The sequence below is a fragment of the Vulpes lagopus genome, chromosome 12 (assembly GCF_018345385.1).
Source record: "Vulpes lagopus strain Blue_001 chromosome 12, ASM1834538v1, whole genome shotgun sequence".
NCBI classification, from domain to species: domain Eukaryota; kingdom Metazoa; phylum Chordata; class Mammalia; order Carnivora; family Canidae; genus Vulpes; species Vulpes lagopus.
Genome location: NC_054835.1, coordinates 62,042,983 through 62,063,142, shown reverse-complemented (window position 1 = coordinate 62,063,142; position 20,160 = coordinate 62,042,983).

The following is a 20,160-nucleotide window of genomic DNA, read 5'->3' as shown; positions in this document are numbered from 1 at the left end:
TTGACTGTAGAGTGCTCAAATTAATCTCATCCCCTGAGTGATATCTCTCTAAAATATTACTAAGCAGCAATGCCGTATATTATGTAGAGATCGATTTCTTTGGGGGGACCTTTTCAAACTCTTGAAAACTTAAATTAGAATCATAAAATAGCTGAACAGGTCTATATCTACCCTAATAACGAGGTTAAAATCTCTTTCTGTTCCTTTCGCTCTTGGGGTTGCATATCCTTTAAGCTACAATTTTCAAGCTTCCGTTCTTCCTTAAATATTTTCTCTTTTAACTAGTGTTCTTAGGAGTCTTATTGAACCATTTGTTTATGTATTTTCTGTCACATTTTGTCACATCTACTTGAGTGTGAAGGAAAACTTTGTGACATATCTATCAACAAGCAGCTTTTTAGAATAAATCTGAGGCATATTTTAAAATTAGTTGCCTACTTAACCATAAATGAAAGATGCTTGTGTATGTTAAAAATAATTAACATCCTTAAAAAGAATCTTAAGTTGTGTCTTTATGACAGTTTAGTGAAAACTTGAAGAGTTGATTGCTAAAGAGCTGTCACTACACAGAAACAAGAGAAAAAGAAAAGTCAGAAAATTCTAGCACAGAGTCATCTAATAAGAGGCCTTGGAAATGAGATGTTTTATGAAGATTATTTTCTTGTTAATGGTATTTCAGTAGAAAAATGTGTTTAACTCTTGTTGAAATGGTCGGAAAATTGTATTTGTCTGAGTTCTATACAAGAAGTGCAAAATAATTATTCTCTGCTTTAGTAATTAGGGTCCCCCCCCCTTGTACATTCATTACTGTCGCAGAATAGAATGAAATGGCAAATAAAATGATGCTGTAAGAATATTGATATCAAGACATCTTTGGAAATGCTTACTTTTAAAATAAATTACTGAGGGGCACCGGGGTGGTGCAGTCAGCTAAGCCTCTGACTCTTGGTTTCAGTTCAGGTCTTGATCTCAGAGTCATGAGATCGAGCTCCGCGTCAGGCTGCACACTCAGTGCGGACTCTGCTTAAGACCCTCCCTCCCTCTTCCACTCCCCCCACTCTCTCTCTCATTCACTCTCTCTCTAAAAATGAATAAATCTTTAAAAAATATAATAAAATAAATTATTGGAAAAAGATTACCTTTTTCATCTCCATTGTTCTCTCAAAAGTAAAGGAAGAAAAATTTAACTAGCAATCTGGGTTCTTTCCACTGAAATTTTATCCAAATACAGTTGAATATAAACCACTTATTTTAATCTGAACGAGCTAGAATGAATGACAATAATGGTTTCTTTTATAACTTATTTCAGAAGAAACTCATAGAATATAATAATTAGCTTCTAGTTTCAAAGACATATGAAGTATATCAGCTTCAGGCATGAGAGTTGACATACGTGATTCAGATAGAAGTGCAAAGGTCTGGAAAAAGTATAAGGCGGGTCTAGTACCATTCGGTTTCGTGAAACTTCTGGGGAAAATAAATATGACAGGTTGACCTCAGGGTACTGGAATGGTCTGAATCATGGATTAGCATTGAACTCCCAGGGGGTACCTGGGGGGCTCGGGGTTGAGCACCTGCCTTGGGCTCAGGTCATGACCCTGGGGTCCTGGGATCGAGTCCTGCATCGGGCCCCCCGCAGGGAGCTTGCTTCTCCCTCTGCCTGTGTCTCTGCCTCTCTCTCTCTGTGTCTCTCATTAATAAATAAATAAATAAATAAATAAATAAATAAATAAACTAGGACTTGCTCATTTGACTTAAAAAATTATTTTCTTTTTTAATCTTCTCTGGTTTTATGAACAACATTTCTTTTCATTTGTATGATTTGATTAATGCGGAAAGCACTGCAATGTGATAGAAATTAAAAAGTAGGTATTTGTATCGAGCTGTGCCAGCCCCACACTGATTGTTCTCCAGCCCCCTCGAGGCTCTGTCCCCTTATCCATAACCTACTTTTGAGAGGATTACATGGAACATACGTTAATTACCTCAGACAACTATTGAATAAGTATTGATTGTTTCTGCCATGTTTTTCAAGAGACAGGTTTATTCTGCATTATAGTTTTTTTTTTTTTGCATTATAGTTTTTGATATATAAAAAATTACTGAAAACTTGCCTTCTGAAATAAGGTGTGGGATTTGATTTTCTGAGTATTAGCCAGTAATATCGATGCATTTTTATGGTAGAATTGGTGAAATCGGAAGCGATTCATGATAAAATTGAGCACAAAAGGATCATAAGATCTTACATAGCGAGAAGTTGAAAGAGTATCAATAGCATGAAATCATGTTGTCAGACTGAACAAGACGCTGAGTGCCCCTCTTCTGTGTCTTATAAGGAATGTGGAGCCCTGGGAAGACCTAAGCCTTGGGAAGTATAAAGCCGATGTTTCTCACCAAAAGAGCCATGAAACCAACCTCGAGGAGGTGCCTTCTTTGAGTGGCCATAAACCACTCGAAGCCACTTGCTCAAAACCACTACCACAGTTAATTCTGTTTAAAATACACATTCAACATAGAAAGCAGAGAAAATATATCACATATAGCTCGAATTAAAGTTTTTTCCAAGTTAAAAATAAACATGCTCTAATTATGAAAATACAAAATAAAGTACTAAAACTTGTAAGAAGAAAAAAAAAAGGCCCATCAGACAAACACAATCATTATTAATACTGTAACTTTTATGAATTTGGTAGATTTTTCTAACCTGTCTTTTCTTATATAATTATTAAAATATAGCTATTCTCTATATACATTTTCCCTTCTTTCCCTTCCTTTGTTGTTTCTTTTTTACCTTTCTTCTTTCTCTTCTCTTCCTCCACTTCTTTGTCCTTCTCCAATTTCTTTAACTGATTGGCAATTGAGAATTTTGTCAATTAAAAATATTGTTGCGCATCATAAAGTCAGATACCACTGTCTCAGACCTGCATAAAATCACATTTAATAGAAGCCAATTCCAGGTGCCAAACTGCAATTAAAAAGAAAATATAACCTTCTTTAAAAAAAATAGGTATTTATTCTTGAGAGACACAGAGAGAGGCAGAGACAAGGCAGGGGGAGAAGGAGGCTCCCTGCAGGGAACCTGATGCGGGACTCGATCCCAGGACCCCGGGGTCATGACCTGAGCCCAAGGCAGACGCTCAGCCTCTGAGCCACCCGGTGCCCCAAAAATCTAACCTTTCTTTTAATAGCATTAAGACAATAAAATACTTAGGAATCAACTTAACCAAGGAAATGAAAGATTTGTACAATAAAAACCATAAGACTTGATGAAAGCATGGAATATTTTTACTATATTAAGGGTAACATATGAGAGTATTATTTAACAGTTTCTAACAATCCATGGCCACTATCTAATACCACCTATGATGAAGGGAAAATTTTAAAAAGGGAAAAGAAAACCAGTATTAATGATATGCTTATTATGTGCCAAAATTTCAGGATCATTATGGAGCTACTTAAAATCTTCACAGGTCGATACATATTTTGATATAGATTTTCCCAGAATAAAGAATATGCAAAGAATAAAGAATTTCTCCTTACCAGAGAGATAATAAAGGTGACCTTTATTAAGGACTTCTGTGTCCTGATCTTTTATAGAAATATTGTGTGTGTGTGTGGACTAATTGATTCTTGACATAAACCCATTCGTGTCCTTATATTACAGATGAGAAAACTGGCTGGAGCCAAACAATGAGCAAGAGGCAGCGCATAATTTGAAGGTGATATGAATCCAGGGTTTTATATTCTTAGCTTTTCTACTGTACCACCTCCAAAATAACGTTCTAGAAGAACATTTCTGATAACACTTTTTCTTTCCTTGTTTTCACTTTTTATTTTAAAAGATGAAATATTGAAAAGCAGAAATTAAGAAATATCTTACCTAATACTAGATATCATTTGTTGCTGTTGGTACAAGGCCTTTCTTCTTTAAGACTCAAGCACCTCTCCCAGACCCTATATCCCTACAGGCAGAGCCCTGTCTCTCTCCATAAGTCTCAGTACTACATTGAATTTTCCATCACTGGAATCTGTTTTTTGCTTCTACATCCTTGTTGAAGTTACTCTCATCATGGACATGCATTGCTAGTAACTAAATATTTTCATACTTTTTAGTTCTCATCATAGCTGAACACTTTATGGCATTATGATAATTCTCACTCCTTTAAAAAAATTTTCTTCTTTCATGATGAATTAGGGTCCTAATTCTTTTCTTGGTTTCCATTCCTGCTTTCTGATTGTTTCCTTAATTTCCTTGATTATATGCTCTTTCTCTTCCCACTCCTTCAATATAAGAGTTCTCAACAATTGTGCTCTTCTTCACACTCCAAATATTATCTCCAAATAAATCTGACCTAACTAAAGGCTGTAGCACTTATATGTATGCTAGTGTCTGAAAAAAATGCATAGAAATCTCTACTTCTCCCTTGAGGTCATTTAGTAAACTACCTACTACCTACTACCTATTGCCTACTGGACTTCCCAAAGGAATTTTATATTCAAATGTGTCTCAAAATAACTCATTATTTTCTCTCAAGAAAACCTCCTGTATTCCTTGTCCAGAGTCTAACTTGACCATCTACTCAACGACTCATGCTTGGATTCCTCTTATTATTATCAAGATCTCCTTTCTTTCTCATGTCCACAGCCAATGAATCAAAACAGTCTACACTGTAGAATGTTGTCATATTTTCTAACTGGTCTCACGGAAAATTTATCACCGTTACAATCATTCTCTAAACTCCTTCAAAGCAAATATTTCTAAAACTACACTAGTCAAACTACTCTTCTGTTGAAAACAGTCATTGGCTTCCTGTTACCTGTAAGATTTAGAACAAATTTCACAAACAAGAACATTTATGAGATAATGTTTGACTTCCTCTCTAGCTTCATGACCTCTAGATACCAATTTGCTTGTGATTACATGTGCCTTTACACTTTCTGCACATTCTGTTCAGGATGCATCTATATGTGAAATATTTACTAATATGAAAATAGCTATTACCCCTTTCTCTGAGAGTTTTGCACTTCTCTTTGATACTTCTATGCTTGACATTATAATATTAGCCCACTATCTGGTCCAGCGATTGTGGTTATTAGTTTATATTTCTGTTCCTGTCACTTACTTCATAAAGCAGTAGTACATAGCACGATGTATAGCACATAGTGATGTTCAACAAATATTTTTTGAACCACAGCTTGAAATTTCATCAATTTCTGTAAATATGAAGGGAAGAAGAGGTTTCTTTACAGTGCTGTAATAGCTGGTTGTCAGTCAAATCAATGAAAGTTATAATTCAAGCTAATTAATGGCCATGGTGAATTGCAGCAATCAGTTCGTACCAACTATGTTTAACTATTCAATTGGTTTGTCGTGATAAAAACATAACTTCATTTTAGTTGAAAAAAAATCTATGATTTCGGGAGAACACTCATATTGTCTTGATTGTTTGACATTTTCTGGTAACTCTGCTGCCGTTCAAATAGACCTTGAATGGCATGGTTTATCCTACTTTCCTTTTTTTGCAGCAGGGACACATGGAGCGACTGGATTACCCTATCATCTAATGTTTCAAGGCAATCATTTAAGACCAGCAGCTGTCATTGTGATACGAACTTCTTCTGTTTAACCAGAAGAAACTGACATGTTGCAAGGTAATGCTGGCTTGCAAGTGTCATGTTTAAATTTTTAAATGTGTAATGTTTAATTTACCTTAGGTTGCTTTAGAAATATTTTATACTTAATCCCTTATCTTCAACTTAGACAATTAATTGCTTTTGAAAAATTACACTAGTCAATTTAATATTTCACTATATGGTAAACGCTGATAAGTAACTCTCATTTATCAATGGTACTCAACTCTACATTAATAATTTTCACAACATAATACTCTTGGTGACAGTTGTCTTTGTTGATGCTCAAATAGGTATGGAAGGTAAGCTGCATAACGAGCTAGATTAAAAGTACAAAAAATGGAGAATTCTATTAGGATGAAAATAAGAAAATGATATATCTAAGTATATCACATAAAAGTTGCCACTAATCTTTACATGAAATAAATATTTCACCTGTAAATACAATGATGGTTACCTTTCCTTAAATGACCAAAAGGAACCAGTCTTGTTTTTTAATAATTACCTATTGGTTATATTATTTTGATTCTTGGTAAACTAACACTATACTTTCATGTTTTTTTTTAAATGCAGTTATGACTCTTGGCACAGATTTTTAACCACTATAAAAAAATGAAACAGAAATGCAGCTGAAGAATCAGACCTTATAAATACGGAGAACAACCTGGTGGTTGCCAGAGGGAATTGGTGGTGGTGGATGGGAGTGGGAGACACAGGCTTCCAGGTATGGAATGAATAAGTCAAGGAATAGAAGGTGCAGTAGAGAGAATAGATTCGATGGCATTGTAATAGCGATGTATGGTGACAGATGGTAGCTGCACTTGTGAGCAGAGCATAATGTATAGAGATGTTCAACCACTATGCTGTACATCTTGAAACTAATGTGACATTTTGTGCCAAACCATATTCAAATTTTAAAAATTGCTTAAGTAAAATAAATGGGGCTGATTCCAAAGAAAATAATATGCGAAGAGATTATGTAGAAGCCTTCCCTAAGAGTGTGTTAAGTGTAATTTTAAACTGCATACAGCCAGTCCACTTTGCTTTTTTAAGACTTCACTCATCTCACCCATGGGCATTATAATGGGCTTCTCTAATTTCCTAATACTAGACTCCCAAAGCCAGCTCAGAATTGGATACTACTATAGTAGAGTTCTAATAAGCAAACCTTAGTACATCTTTTCCATTTAAAAATCTTTGATGTCTCTATATTGCCTGTAGAACAAAACCTAAATCCCTTATCACAGATATAAAGACCTTAAAATACATCTACAGTTCACCTCTTCAACCCAATCCCTATCCTCTGTTTCTCTCTAATAAGAATGCTAAAGCTCCCAAATGTTGAATTTTCTTGACATTTTCCATCATAATTCTTCTTCTTCTTCTTCTTCTTCTTCTTCTTCTTCTTCTTCTTCTTCTTCTTCTTCTTCTTCTTCTTCTTTTAGTACAGTTGACATACAATGTTACATTAGTTTCTGGTGTTCCTCAAAACACTTGAAATACCATATGATTCAATGATTCCACTACTGGACATTTACCCAAAGGAAATGAAAATAATAATTCAAAAATATATGTGTAAACCAATGTTTATTGCAGCATTGTTTACAATAACTAAGAAAGGGAAGCAATGGAAGTACCCACTAATAAACAAATGGATAAAGGGACGAATATATGTATAATGGAATAATATGCAACCATAAAAAGTGAGATTGTACCATTTGCAACAACATGGGTGGATCTAGAGGGTATTACACTAAGTGAAATAAGTCAGACTGAAAAAGTCAAATACTGTATGCTATGACTCATATGTGGAATCTAAAAAACAAATGAAAATATATATACAAAAAATAGACATCAAAAAAAATAAAAAATGAAAAAACAAATGAGGGATGCCTGGGTGGCTCAGAGGTTGGGTACCTGCCTTTGGCTCAGATCGTGATCCTGGGATCCGGGGATGAGATCCCACCTCACACCAGTGAGAATGGTGAAAATTAACAAGACAGGAAACCACAAATGTTGGAGAGGATGTGGAGAAAAGGGAAACCCTCCTTCACCGTTGGTGAGAATGTGACCTGGTGCGGCCACTCTGGAAAACTGTGTGGAGGTTCCTCAAAGAGTTAAAAATAGACCTGCCCTACGACCCAGCAATTGCACTGCTGGGGATTTACCCCAAAGATACAGATGCAATGAAAGACCAGGACACCTGCATCCCTATGTTCATAGCAGCAATGTCCACAATAGCCAGACTGTGGAAGGAGCCTCGGTGTTCATTGACAGATGATGGATAAAGAAGCTGTGGTCTATGTGTACAATAGAATATTCCTCAGCCATTAGAAATGACAAATATGCACCATTTGCTTCCACATGGATGGAACTGGAGGGTATTATGTTGAATGAAATAAGTCAATCGGAGAAGGACAAACACTATATGGTCTCATTCATATGGGGAATATAAAAAACATGAAAGGGGAAAGGGGGGAAAATGAGGGGGAAAAATTAGAGAGGGTGGCAAAACAGGAGAGACTCCTAATTCTGGGAAATGACCAAGGGGCAGTGGAAGGGGAGGTGGATGGGGGGATGGGGTGACTGGGTGACAGACATTGAAGGGGGCACTGGACAGGATGAGCACTGGGTGTTATAGTATATGTTGGCAAATCAAACTCCAATAAAAAAAATACAAAAAATAGACATCAAAAAATAAATAAATAAAAAATAAAAAACAAATGAGAGACACCTGGGTGGCTCAGTGGTTGGGCTCCTGCCTTCGGCTCAGGTCGTGATCCTGGGATCTGGGATCTGGTCCCGCTTCGGGCTCCCTGCTGGGAGCCTGATTTCCCTCTGCCTATGTCTCTGCCTCTCTCTCTCTTGGTCTGTGTCTCTCATGAATAAATAAACAAATCTTTTTAAAAAATAAATAAATAAAAAACAAATCAATAAACAAACAAAAATCTGAACCAGACCTATATGGGAACAAACAAATGGCTGTCAATTATAGTTTATTCTTAGAAAGACTATTTATTACTCTTTATCTCTTTCACCAAAGGGAAAACTCCTATTCACCTTTCAAGACCCACCTCAAGTGGTAGCTCCTTTGTAAAGCATTTGGCAACACTTCCAGGCAGTTCAGTCCTTGTTTCCTATGTGCCACACCATTTTTGTCAACTACTAGAGCATTTATCTTTTTTATATTATAATTGCTTTTCTGTTCTCTTTTATCCTTGGGCTGTGAGTTCCTCATGCTTCTTGTACCTCTGGTGCCAAACACATGAGAGATACTCAGAAAATATTTCTTGAATAAATACATGAATAAATACATGAATAAATACGAATGATTTACACTCTGCATGTGTGTCCCATGGAAATATTGCTCATGCAGAAAGCAATGTTCTAACAATACTTATTATTTTTTTTTATTAACAAAGGAAACATTTACCAAGGTGTGCCATGAGGAATAATGAAGTAGTCCTACATAACAAACAAACTCTCACAACCCCAGGCTCAACAGGACAAAGAGAGAGAATAGTGCCTGGAAATAAGAGGGGCAGAGAGTCATGTAGAGTTAAAAATGTCTTGAGAGGAGCAGTGACTTTCAACCAAGGAAGTCAACCCTGACTCTATTCTATTGCTTCTCTCTAGTCTCTTATTGTTAGTCCTTCCTGGCAGGACTCAAGTAGAAGCCTAGAAGAGCCTCAAAGACTCTTAATGTAAACCACATTTATTAGTTAGTGCTTCAGTGATGACCACCATGGAGAAGGGTAGGGAGTAGGTCTAGAGGGGCGAATGGAGATCTCAAATGTAGATATATAAACATTGTATGTTATACATAATGTTACCTTGAGGGATAACTTGATAAGTGTTATCATTCCTCCCCGCCCAGGTTCTAAATAAATTGGGAAATAAAACTTATCTTTTAGTAAGAAAATTGGGAAATAAAATTACCATTTTTCTTGTTAGAAGAGGCCAGATTGAGGAATTTGACTTTAAGTTTATTTTCTAAATAGATTTGCAAATGCTGAATCTTAAATCTGAAAAGACTTACTCATGTATTCATAATAATTGAAACCGGGGCAGTTCTACAGGGTACACATGTGATATAGCAGATTCCATGCTCTTTTCAAGCAAATTGGCTCCAAGAGAAAGAAGGACAACACTAAGCAAGATTATCTAGTCATTCTTCTCAAATTTACAAATCAGATGTAGTAAATGCTGAGAGGCATGGCCTACAATTATGCAAATTCACATGTAATATGTATCATGATTGTCTTTTCTCCTGATTCCAGACTCCCAGCCAGCAAGTGGGAAGAGAAAATATTCCTGAACTTCAGAAGAAGAAAGGAAATTGTAGAGGAAAAGATGGGGTACAGCAGTGAAATGGTAGCCAATCCCATCTCAGGAGGCTGGGAGGTGGAAGGTGCATCCTCTGCCATCAGTATCCATTCCCTTGACCAAATCTGCTTCTATCAGACTGCTGAAATGGGCACCAACCAACGAGAAGACTTTTGGAATTGCTGCCTCTATTCTAGAAGTCCCTGCCAACCTTAGGATCCAGAATGATCCCCATCAATATTTTCCTTGGATCAACAAAAATCAACAGATGATGTCAAACATGACCAAGATTTGGATTGATTTGAAATGTAAAGTTGTAACAAGGACACAGGATCGTAAGAGCACCTGGCTCTGGGGGTCCCAAACAGATGAGGTTCGGTCACTCGCTGCTGACAAAATCCAAAGGCAGAGAGACAAATGGTGGTGATATAAGAAAGGAATTTATTTCAGTGAGGCCAGCACAGGGAGGACAGCAGACTAATGTCTCAAATTACATAAGGAAAATATGGGGAAAAGTTCAGTGGGTGAGTGCGCTGGGCGGTAAAGGTCAGGTCGGTCATAGTCGGGGATCGTTGCAGTGGGGTCGGTTACACCAAGTAATTGGCTTGGCTCAGGGCAGTCCCTAGTACCTGAGGGTGTAGTTTCAGTTCCTATCATGGGATGCTTTGCCCACTGGGTCTTTTTCCTGAGTTAAAAGATAAGCTGAAAAGAAGACCTTAGTCAATTAGAAAGTACAGACTGAGGTCCAAATGGAGCTAGTTACCGTCCTCCTTCAAAGTCGGATCTTCAGGACTCTAGGCAGCCCACCTTGGCCATTCATTAGCCTGCCAGCAACACAACTTACATTTAATGTGACTGAGAAATTATAGACCCTAAATACAGTATTATGGAAATGTAGTAAGTAAAGGAGAAGAGGCACATAGAGAAAATCCCTCCTCATTGAATCAAGAGCAGAGAAAAACATACATCGCCTTTTAATGATATACTTATCTAGATAATCATGGAGTAGTATTTTGTCTTGTTCTGTTAGATATTAAATATTTAGAAGGACATACTGTAATTTTTTAAGCACTGAATAGTTGTAATGCTGATATTATATATTTTTTAAAGATTTTTTATTTATTTATTCATGAGAGACACACACAAAGAGAGAGAGAGAGAGAGAGGCAGAGACAGAGGCAGAGGCAGAGGCAGAGGGAGAAGCAGGATCCACGCAGGGAGCCTGTCGCAGAACTCGATCCCGGGACTCCAGGGTCACGCCCTGAGCTGAAGGCGGCGCTAAACTGCTGAGCCACTGGGCTGCCCCTGATATTATATTTTAAAGCTAATATTTGCTAATGTGTTTTTTATTTATATCGAAAATATCTTATGTGTGTATTTTGGAGTCCTGGATCCAATGCCAACGTATGCAGGTGAAGTTTCCCTCTATGCTCCTGACAACCCAATGTTCCAGACACACCAATTGAATGTCATACAATTCAACTCAAATTCTGACACTATCTGCCTGGAGATAGCATCAGATTGCACAGAGTCACCCTATGAGACTGTCCCCCTCCCACTGCAGATGCCAGTTGCAAGCCCAGCTTATCACCAATGCTTCTGGTTGATGGGCTATAGATAGGAGGTTCCAAAGCCGCCCACCTTGGGTTCAATTAGTTTGCTAGAGTGCCTCACAGAACTCAGAGAATCGTTTTACCTACTAGATTAATAGTTCGTTGTAAAAGGACAGAGTTAAAAATACAAATGAACATCCAGATGGAAGAGATTCCACGGGGCAAGGAATAAGGCAAGAAGTGCAGTGCTTCCCTGTCCTCTCTGAGCCTGCCACGCTCCCCAAATCTCCACATATTCACCAATCCAGAAGCTCTTCAAAATCTCTTCTTTGGGTTTTTATGAAGGCTTCAGTATGTAAGAATGATTGCTTAAATCACTGACTTGGGGCAACTGATTCAACCCCCAGTCCCTCTCCCCTCCCTAGAGGTTGAGGGGTGAGGCTGAAAGTTCCAACCCCCAATTCAGGTTGGCTCCTCTGGCAACCAGCCCCCATCCTTAGCATCTTTCCAAAAGTCACCTCATTAACATAAACCAAATTGTGGTGGAGAAGGGCTTGTTTTGAATAACAAGACACCCATTTCACTTTTATATTCTGTAAATTCCTGTCCCCCTCACCCCCAACCAACTGAAGATAAGAGACTACATATTATAATAACAGATGCTTCCATTGCCCTTATTGCTCAAGAAATCCCAAGGGTTTGGGGAGCTGTGAGCCAGGAACTATGGATGAAGACCAAACACATTATTTCTTGAAAGTGTTATCCGCAAAACTTACATCACCGCAACACATTTAGGGGCTATAAATCATAACAATGCAGCATGTGATTTTATGTTTTAAGAAAATCCTACTCTCCTAATTGTAATGGCACCTCAGGGAGAAATTATGATTTATCCTTTATACTATCAGACTTTATAGAAACATTAGTAAAAAACACAGAAACATTAGTAAAATTTGATAGAATTTCAAAAACAGGTATAGTTGCCTGGAAATGGACCTGAAATTTCAAAACTGTGAGTTGTTTCCTTCATCCTCAGATTATTTTTTCTGGTGGGGGAAAAAAAATCTTTTGATTGGTCATTTCAGTTAAACACTAATCAAAGGCTATTTTCAGAAATGAAAATACTTGAGACCGTTTCATCCTAACGTTGTGTGATGCTTCGTAAGGTGTGGCCAAATCTGATTATCTGTTGACCCCTTCCCTCACGTAATAGATACTTCTTTATCAGACATGGTTCAAAGTCTCCATCCTCGTCTCGTAGGGCCTGTTCTTGCAGAATCAGACACAGTCTGTCTAGAGTCGCTCGGGCTTAGATGGAGCGTAGAGGTGGGGAAACAGCACAGGGAAGTGACAAGTCTCCTTCCTCTTCAGGTTGCTGAAGGAGACCTGCCCCCCAAAGGGCCTGGGCTTGGTGCGGCTCAGGTGACTTAACCTGGGCTCCCCGGCCCTCACATCGGGGGACGACGCTTAACCCAGGCTTTGAGGATGACAATACGTTAAGTCTGAAGTCTATGAGAATGCCAGGGAACAACAGCGGGTTGAGTCGGGGTTGCCCATGCAAAGGGCGACGTGGACACAGTCCCAGCACATCAACCTGGACCAGTCAACTTGGACCAACCTGCATCTGCAGCAGCTGCTCCCAACCTTCAGAGCGTGGAGCTCCGAGAAAGAGCAAGAGGGTGTGTCGGAAGACGCTCATTCCTGTCTTTCAAGCACATGAGGTTGATGCCTTAAAATCGGGATATTGAGAGTCATTTGTCAAGGTGTGTGGTAGTCCTAGGCCGGCCAGGCCACAGAACATTCCGGTTGCATAAACCTCGCTTGTCATGCAACACGAGCTACGTGAACTTCTTTTTCATTTTTATCACCCAACACAGAGAGACGAGAATTCTATTCCAGCTATTTTCTCCCTAAGGGGGTCTCTCTGTTTTGGAAGAGGTTTCTGAAACCGCTATTTAACAAGAACATCTCTTTTCTCTAAAAGAAGTTACTTTGTACCCTAAATAGTTTAATATGTGTATAGCCAATTCTTGCTTTATGAACAGAATCTTGGCTGATAGGCGAGCCAGTCAATTTGAGAAAACTAATCAATTCAAGGAACAAAATAAAAGAAGAAATTGTTCGTCTATTCAGTCAGAAAATAAATAGATTTTTTTTTCCCTGAAATGTCCATGGAGAATTAGATAGCTGGATTTTATCAACCTGGGTACTGCTGATTTTGCAAACAAAAAATACGATATCTTGATTTCAGATATTTTATTATCTCACTGGCTGGTGTAGTCACTCAAAGGCCACAAAGCTCTTTGTGGGGTGGGCGGAAGGTGAGGGTGGGGTGAGGAGGAGGAATCAGAATGAAAATGGAATTCATTGATAATGCATTGATTCGAAAGGCTTTGCGATGGAAGGGATGGTAATAAGGGATCTTGGTATACATTGTACCTGAGACCAAGTTACCAGGATGTCTTGGACCTAATTGTCATGTGTTCCCCTTAATATTCTTTCAGTTAAAGTAGGCTTTTTCCAACACTCAATAAAAAGGTAGCTGTGAGATGTTGTCAATCCAAACTCAGATATGTACAATCTTTTTTTTTTTTTTTCAATCTCTGCTCAGAGACGTGGTCTGAGTCAAGTTCACTGTTAGAAAAGAACGAAAAAAAAAAAAAAGAATCAAAGCAACATAGGATTTGAGGCCATGTTTTCCTTTCCCCCCCAGAACAAAATACATTCAACATACTTTCAGTAGAAAACATATGGTTCAACATATCATTCAAACAGAGCATTAGAGTGAGGTTTTTAATGATGGCAGGAGCCTCAAACATGTTAATATACTAACTTGAAAAGAAATAAAGTAAGTAAGTTATAATGGAGAAGGAAGGAAGGAAGGAAGGAGGGAAGGAAGGAGGGAGGGAGAGAAGAAAGTTAGGAGAGACAAGAGAGTCTTTTTTCCTTTTTTCACCTCCTTACCTCCTCCTCTGCTTCCCCCCAAAATAGATCTGCTCTTCTTCCTTGTATATCCCTAATGTTGCTTGAAGGCAACTTGTCTCCCAAATCCGAAACATGAATCATCCAAAACCTCCTCGTCTTCTGGGCTGCACCCACTCTGCATGACCCCTCTGTGCCCACAGCCAACCACCCCCCCACACGTATGGGTCCTACCTGCCAAGCATCGGGGATCCACCTCCTCCTCTCCTCTCTAGTTCAAGTCCCGGACAAGTTGCTTCATTCCTGAACTACAGTGACAGCTTTTGATGTTTCAGTGAGGAAGGAAGGAGGAAGGATCCAGGACAGCCTTTTAGTTTTTATCTCTCTAGTCCAGAGTGTGCGCTACCAAAAATAAGAAATAAAAAAAGCAATATTTAGGTAAAATACAGAATATATGTCACTACAGGAAACAAACCCTTTATCGGCATCTGCATGACCTCAGACTCAGATGATTAGCATGGCATCAGGGCTTTTTAATTCCTTGAGCCCTGCCTGTCTCTACAGACTCTTCATTCACCAATCTCCCTCCTAAGCATAAATCCAGCAATTTAATCTCCTAACATTGCAGAAAAATACTGTGTCATCTAGCTCCTATGAATACTCTTCTCCTTCGACCGGATGGTGTTTAGACTTCCCCACCCGAAAGCTGTCCACCTATCTTTCAAATCCCAATTCATTGTTTTTTTTCCTTCTATCGTGTCTGATTTCTAGCATCCCAGAAATACTCATTGCTATTAGGGTCAAACAACACGAGAGGGTGAAATCCAGGTTGGGCCATTTTGTAACTACATGATCCCGTGCAAGTCACTTAGTGTCTCTTTATGTCATCTCGCCCACCTGCGAAAGGGGGACAGTGGCTGCAAGACTCAGCAGTTACGACTACCTGACAAAGAGGAAATGGTCAATAAACGTTAGTCATTACACATCGATGCAGAACAATGTAGGCAGCGAGTTATCATTTTTGTTGTACTAGTTCGTCTTCATCGCTGGAATATGACATCTCTGAGGAAAGAGACTCCGTGCTATTCTAAATCTATCTCCAAAATCTAATACTGTGGCTTCATTTAGTAGTTTTTCCACCAAGCGTATGTCACATAAATGTATAAAATGATGAATATTCACAACTGAAATAGAGATGTTGGTGTGTAGGAACTAAAAAGAAATCAGCTGCTCCCTCGTGACAAGAGAATCCTTATGAACGGCCTTTGGCTAATCTCCAGTTGCAATAACAGCACATTTGTAAGTCAATATTCTTGGATACCACAAAATAACTCTGTGAAGGTCAGGGAGCGGGGACTGATGTAGACAGAATATTTATAAGTCTGTGATCGAATATACAAAGGTAAGGAGGTTTCTATTTTCGTACCTCTTGTACCTTCTCTATTCGGATCACCTCTCTCCATACACGTCTGGCAGGATGTCTCCAAGACAACTTATAGGATCTTCCATTTCTAATCATAGCAATTATGATAATAGACACATTGACCAAGTCTTTTCTCTTCCACGGTGATCTGGAGGCTATGATCTTCTGGTTACCTGCTTCTATTGCCAGTTTAGTTGAGCTACTGCTGAACATATTCTAGTTTCAAGGTCTTACAGGTTATTATTATTAGTGGCTTCTAGGATATGCCTGCATTAAAGACTTGCTTGTTAGACTCCAAGCTACTGGTGATTACATTAGGTGAACAAAAGAAAAATAGGGGCTAACATTAATTAGGCACTTGCTATGTACCAGGCACTGTGCCGGGCGATTTACACATGCCTCCTTGTTTAATTTTTATAACACAGATAATTATTTTAGTCCCCTGTTTACATAGGAGGACACTGAGATGTACAGAGATTGAGTAGCTTGTCACAGAAGTTGTAATTAATAAGGTAAATTAATTAACTAATAACGCTGACCATGTTGCCTCCTAAAATGAAGTCATTTTGCTTTTTTTTTTAACCTTAAAAACCAACCATGTATCCAAGAAAATGTCAAGGAATTAAGCATGATTACAATATACAGCCTTTGGTTAGAGTGGAGCCAGGTAAGAAGCTAGGTGATTGGTGAAGTTGATCTAATCGTTGAACACAAACATAGTAAAAATATTTCCCTGTTTCAGTGGAGAGTCCAGGAGAGAACCCAACAGAGCTATGTGCAGTGCTGAGATATATATATATATAAAATATATATTTTATATATAAAGTATACATATATATTTATATATATTTATGAGGACACTTGGAGGACACATGAAAATGAATAAAAAAAAAAAGTATATTATTTGACCAAGAACTTATTTGCATCCTTGGGGTGTGTTGGTTTTTCTCATCCCTTCTCCTCCCCGGCCCCTCGGTGGTTCCCACTCCACCCAACCGACACTTTGACAATCAAGTGAACACTAGCATAGAATTGCTTCATTCTATGCTAAATATAAGGAAGAAATAAATGTTCACGTATAAGCCCAATGACTGTCACGTTCAGAGTTGGCTCCTTAGCAGAATAATTAGAGAGCTAGGTTATTTTACATTGTCCAGGTGCTTCTAAGATGGAATGGAGCCAGGGTAATTCAACAGGAGACAGCAAATAAAACACATATTTTCTGTGGAATGACAAGAGCTGATCGGGGTAACATCACACACATGACGGTTAATGAGCAAAGCTTTCTTCAGCTCTTGGATTATTACCTAGAGTGGGCGACATGGATCAGACGCTGGAGACTGCTGATTAGACAGACACGAAACTGCTCCCTGAGCTGACGATGGGAAGAATGGTCTTTGTCTCTTACCGAGCACACTGGGTGGAGACTAGAATGGGACGACCCATGATTGCTACGTACAAGGGCATCTTTCATATTTCCAGGGAAGAAGAAGACAAGTCCGGAGCTCATATCCTTTGTAGAAATATGTTGGGAACATTCCGCAGCTTTCCTCTAAGAACCAAAGTAGTGTAAGTAAAAACTTGCTATTCTAGGAAACAGAACACTTGATACGACTCCAGTGACATTGCCCAGGCCATAAAATGTGTCTCCACTCACTTTAACCACAACACCAGAAGTGCTCTCATTGGTGCACAGTCCTCAGAATTGAATGGATTTGACTTCCCGTGACCAAGTCAGGGCCTAAATTTCTGGGTGTTTGGTAATATCTGACCATGCCCTCCCTATATGTTAAATAATTGTGCAAACACCAAACAGGACGTTTTCAGAACACTGCAACCTTTCTCAGGGGTTGTAAAGCCCACCCATGTAAGTGGGATTGGAGGCCCGGAGTAGAGCCTACGGGAGTCTGTCTTTATTCCTTCCCTGCTTTGACACCACATTTCTTGAGGTCTCAGTATCCCTCCAGAATTAAAGCTCTTGACAAGAGGCCCTCCTGTATAGTCCCAAAGTTTACAGAGCTCCATGTCACTATGCATTCCTCTTCATGCTTGGGAGCGATAATGGCTTCCTCCTATTGCTGGTCTCTGGGTGCCTCAGTGTCCCTTACTGATTCCATTGACCATGCCCACATCGCTGGAAGGTGTCCCTCTGTTCAAATTTCTCTGCTTGATCAGAGAGGCATTCTGTTTTCTGTTAGAACTCTGACTGCCACAGTGAGCTGGTATATATGTAAATATATATTCGTTAAATGTCTCTGTGCCTACTTTCAAAGTCCAGATGAAGGAAGGAAGGATGAATGGAAGGAAGGAAGGAAGGAAGGAAGGAAGGAAGGAAGGAAGGAAGGGAGGGAAAAGGGGGAAGGAAGGAAGGAAAGAAGGAAGGAAGGAAGGAAGGAAGGAAGGAAGGAAGGAAGGAAGGAAGGAAGGAAGGAGTGGGGAAGAAGGATGGCAGGGATTGAGGGAGGGAGGAAAGTAGACAAATTCATAAAACTTAACCTAGTTATTTCCTTTAAAAGATGTCCCAGTTAACAAAGAGGTGCTCAATTCAACATTAAAAAAAAATACTGAAGTTAGTCTTATATTAAACTCCACACAGTAATGAAATAACAAATTTTGTTTTAGCTGTGTTTTGACTTGGCTAAAATGACGATAACTCAGTATGTTACCACCACTTATTGTAGGATAATTAGAAATTCTAATTGGTGATTCCATGCATCTAAATAATAACCATGGGACAGCTCATTATTTACACTTAATAAGTAGAATGAAGGGGGAAAAAAATCAAAATTTGCAACCCATTAGAGGAAAATCAATAAAAAAAGGAGCTCTTGGGGTTGAAAGTTTGGCGACAACTGGCTTCCTAACGTGACGTCCGTAGAGGAGGCTCTCCTTAAGGCTGGGACCCCTCCCTGGAGACTGCCACACCCCTCGAGGACACAGCGCAGTCACAACAGGCACGTACCCACAGATATTTGGCCTCAGAAGCCCCAAGGAATAGCCTTCATTTCAAATGTGCCCACGTTGCTTCAGCGCCATGAATTAGAGAGGTCCGTGGGAGGACGGAGTTGGACCAGAGCTCATGGTTATCACCCCTAAATCAGAGAATGGAGTTCATTGAGCAGCCGTAGGCCTGAATGCCTGGTGACCCAATGCACCTAATTCTCTTTCTGCTGCCCCCACACCAACCTTTCACCACCTGGAAAGGAGTGTGACCGGAACTCCCGGGTCGGGGCCCACATCAGACTGTAGTTGTGGGACTGGGCTCACCCCCGCCCCTCCCCTTAATAATTCTCCTTTTATGGAACTGGCCTGTAATGGGCGAGTACCGTGCTTCAGTTAGTTGTTCCCGGAGCGTTGGACGTAGATTTGATGCGCGGCCCCATAGAGGAGCCAGGAAATGCTGTTGCTGGCATGGATAAAGGACTCCATCTCTGAAAAACCCCGTATTATTCTGATCCTCTGTTTCCAAGGCCATGCTCCCTGAAAGGCGCATCTGTGCCTTAGACACGGCTAGTGATCCCTACCTTGAGGCCATGCTTGATGCCACGCAGATCTTTAACAATAGGCCCTGGGTAAGAGTCTTCAATTTTGTATTATTAACATTGATTTCCTCTCCTGTCCGTGTAGGTGTGTGTGTATGCAGTGGTGTAAATAGATACACTCATACTCAGCAGTTGCTCACTTTTAGATAACAATCCTAAATATTTTCATTTTCCTTAATGCCTTTTCCTTGGGGAAAAGGACTTCCTTTCCTGTTTTTTTGAGATACGCGTTTGCAGTGTTAACGTGTAACTGAGAAAAGTCGTCACCAGATTTTAAAACCTACGAGGCTACATCAAGTGGAAAATCCCGGATCTGGGGGTGGGGAGGCGTAGGTCCCAGAGCTGGCCTGTCCACCGCCGCCCCAGGTGGTCTTAGCCAGCGGCCTTGTGGGTCAAGACCTCGGTTTCTCCTCTGTGGAGCAAGGAGCCTGGACGCCCTTCTTTGACCCCTCGCCCCACCGCCAGCGCCCCATCTGCACCGAGTCTTCTCATCCCGGGGACAGCACTTCTCATATTCATGGTTTTCACAACCTGTACTGCCTTTGTAGAGGAAACTGATGCACCTGCCCAAGAGGAGAATGCCACGCCCCCTTAATATACATCCAGACCTTACAACTCAGAGGTTCTTTGTGGGTTTGAGAAGAGTACTTGATGCAGAGCTACCAGGGCTGGGCTTGGAATCCTTCTCTGCTGCGTGGTAACCTCATGATCGTGGACAAACAACCGACTCAGCATTTTAAACCTAATTCCTCATGCATGGAAT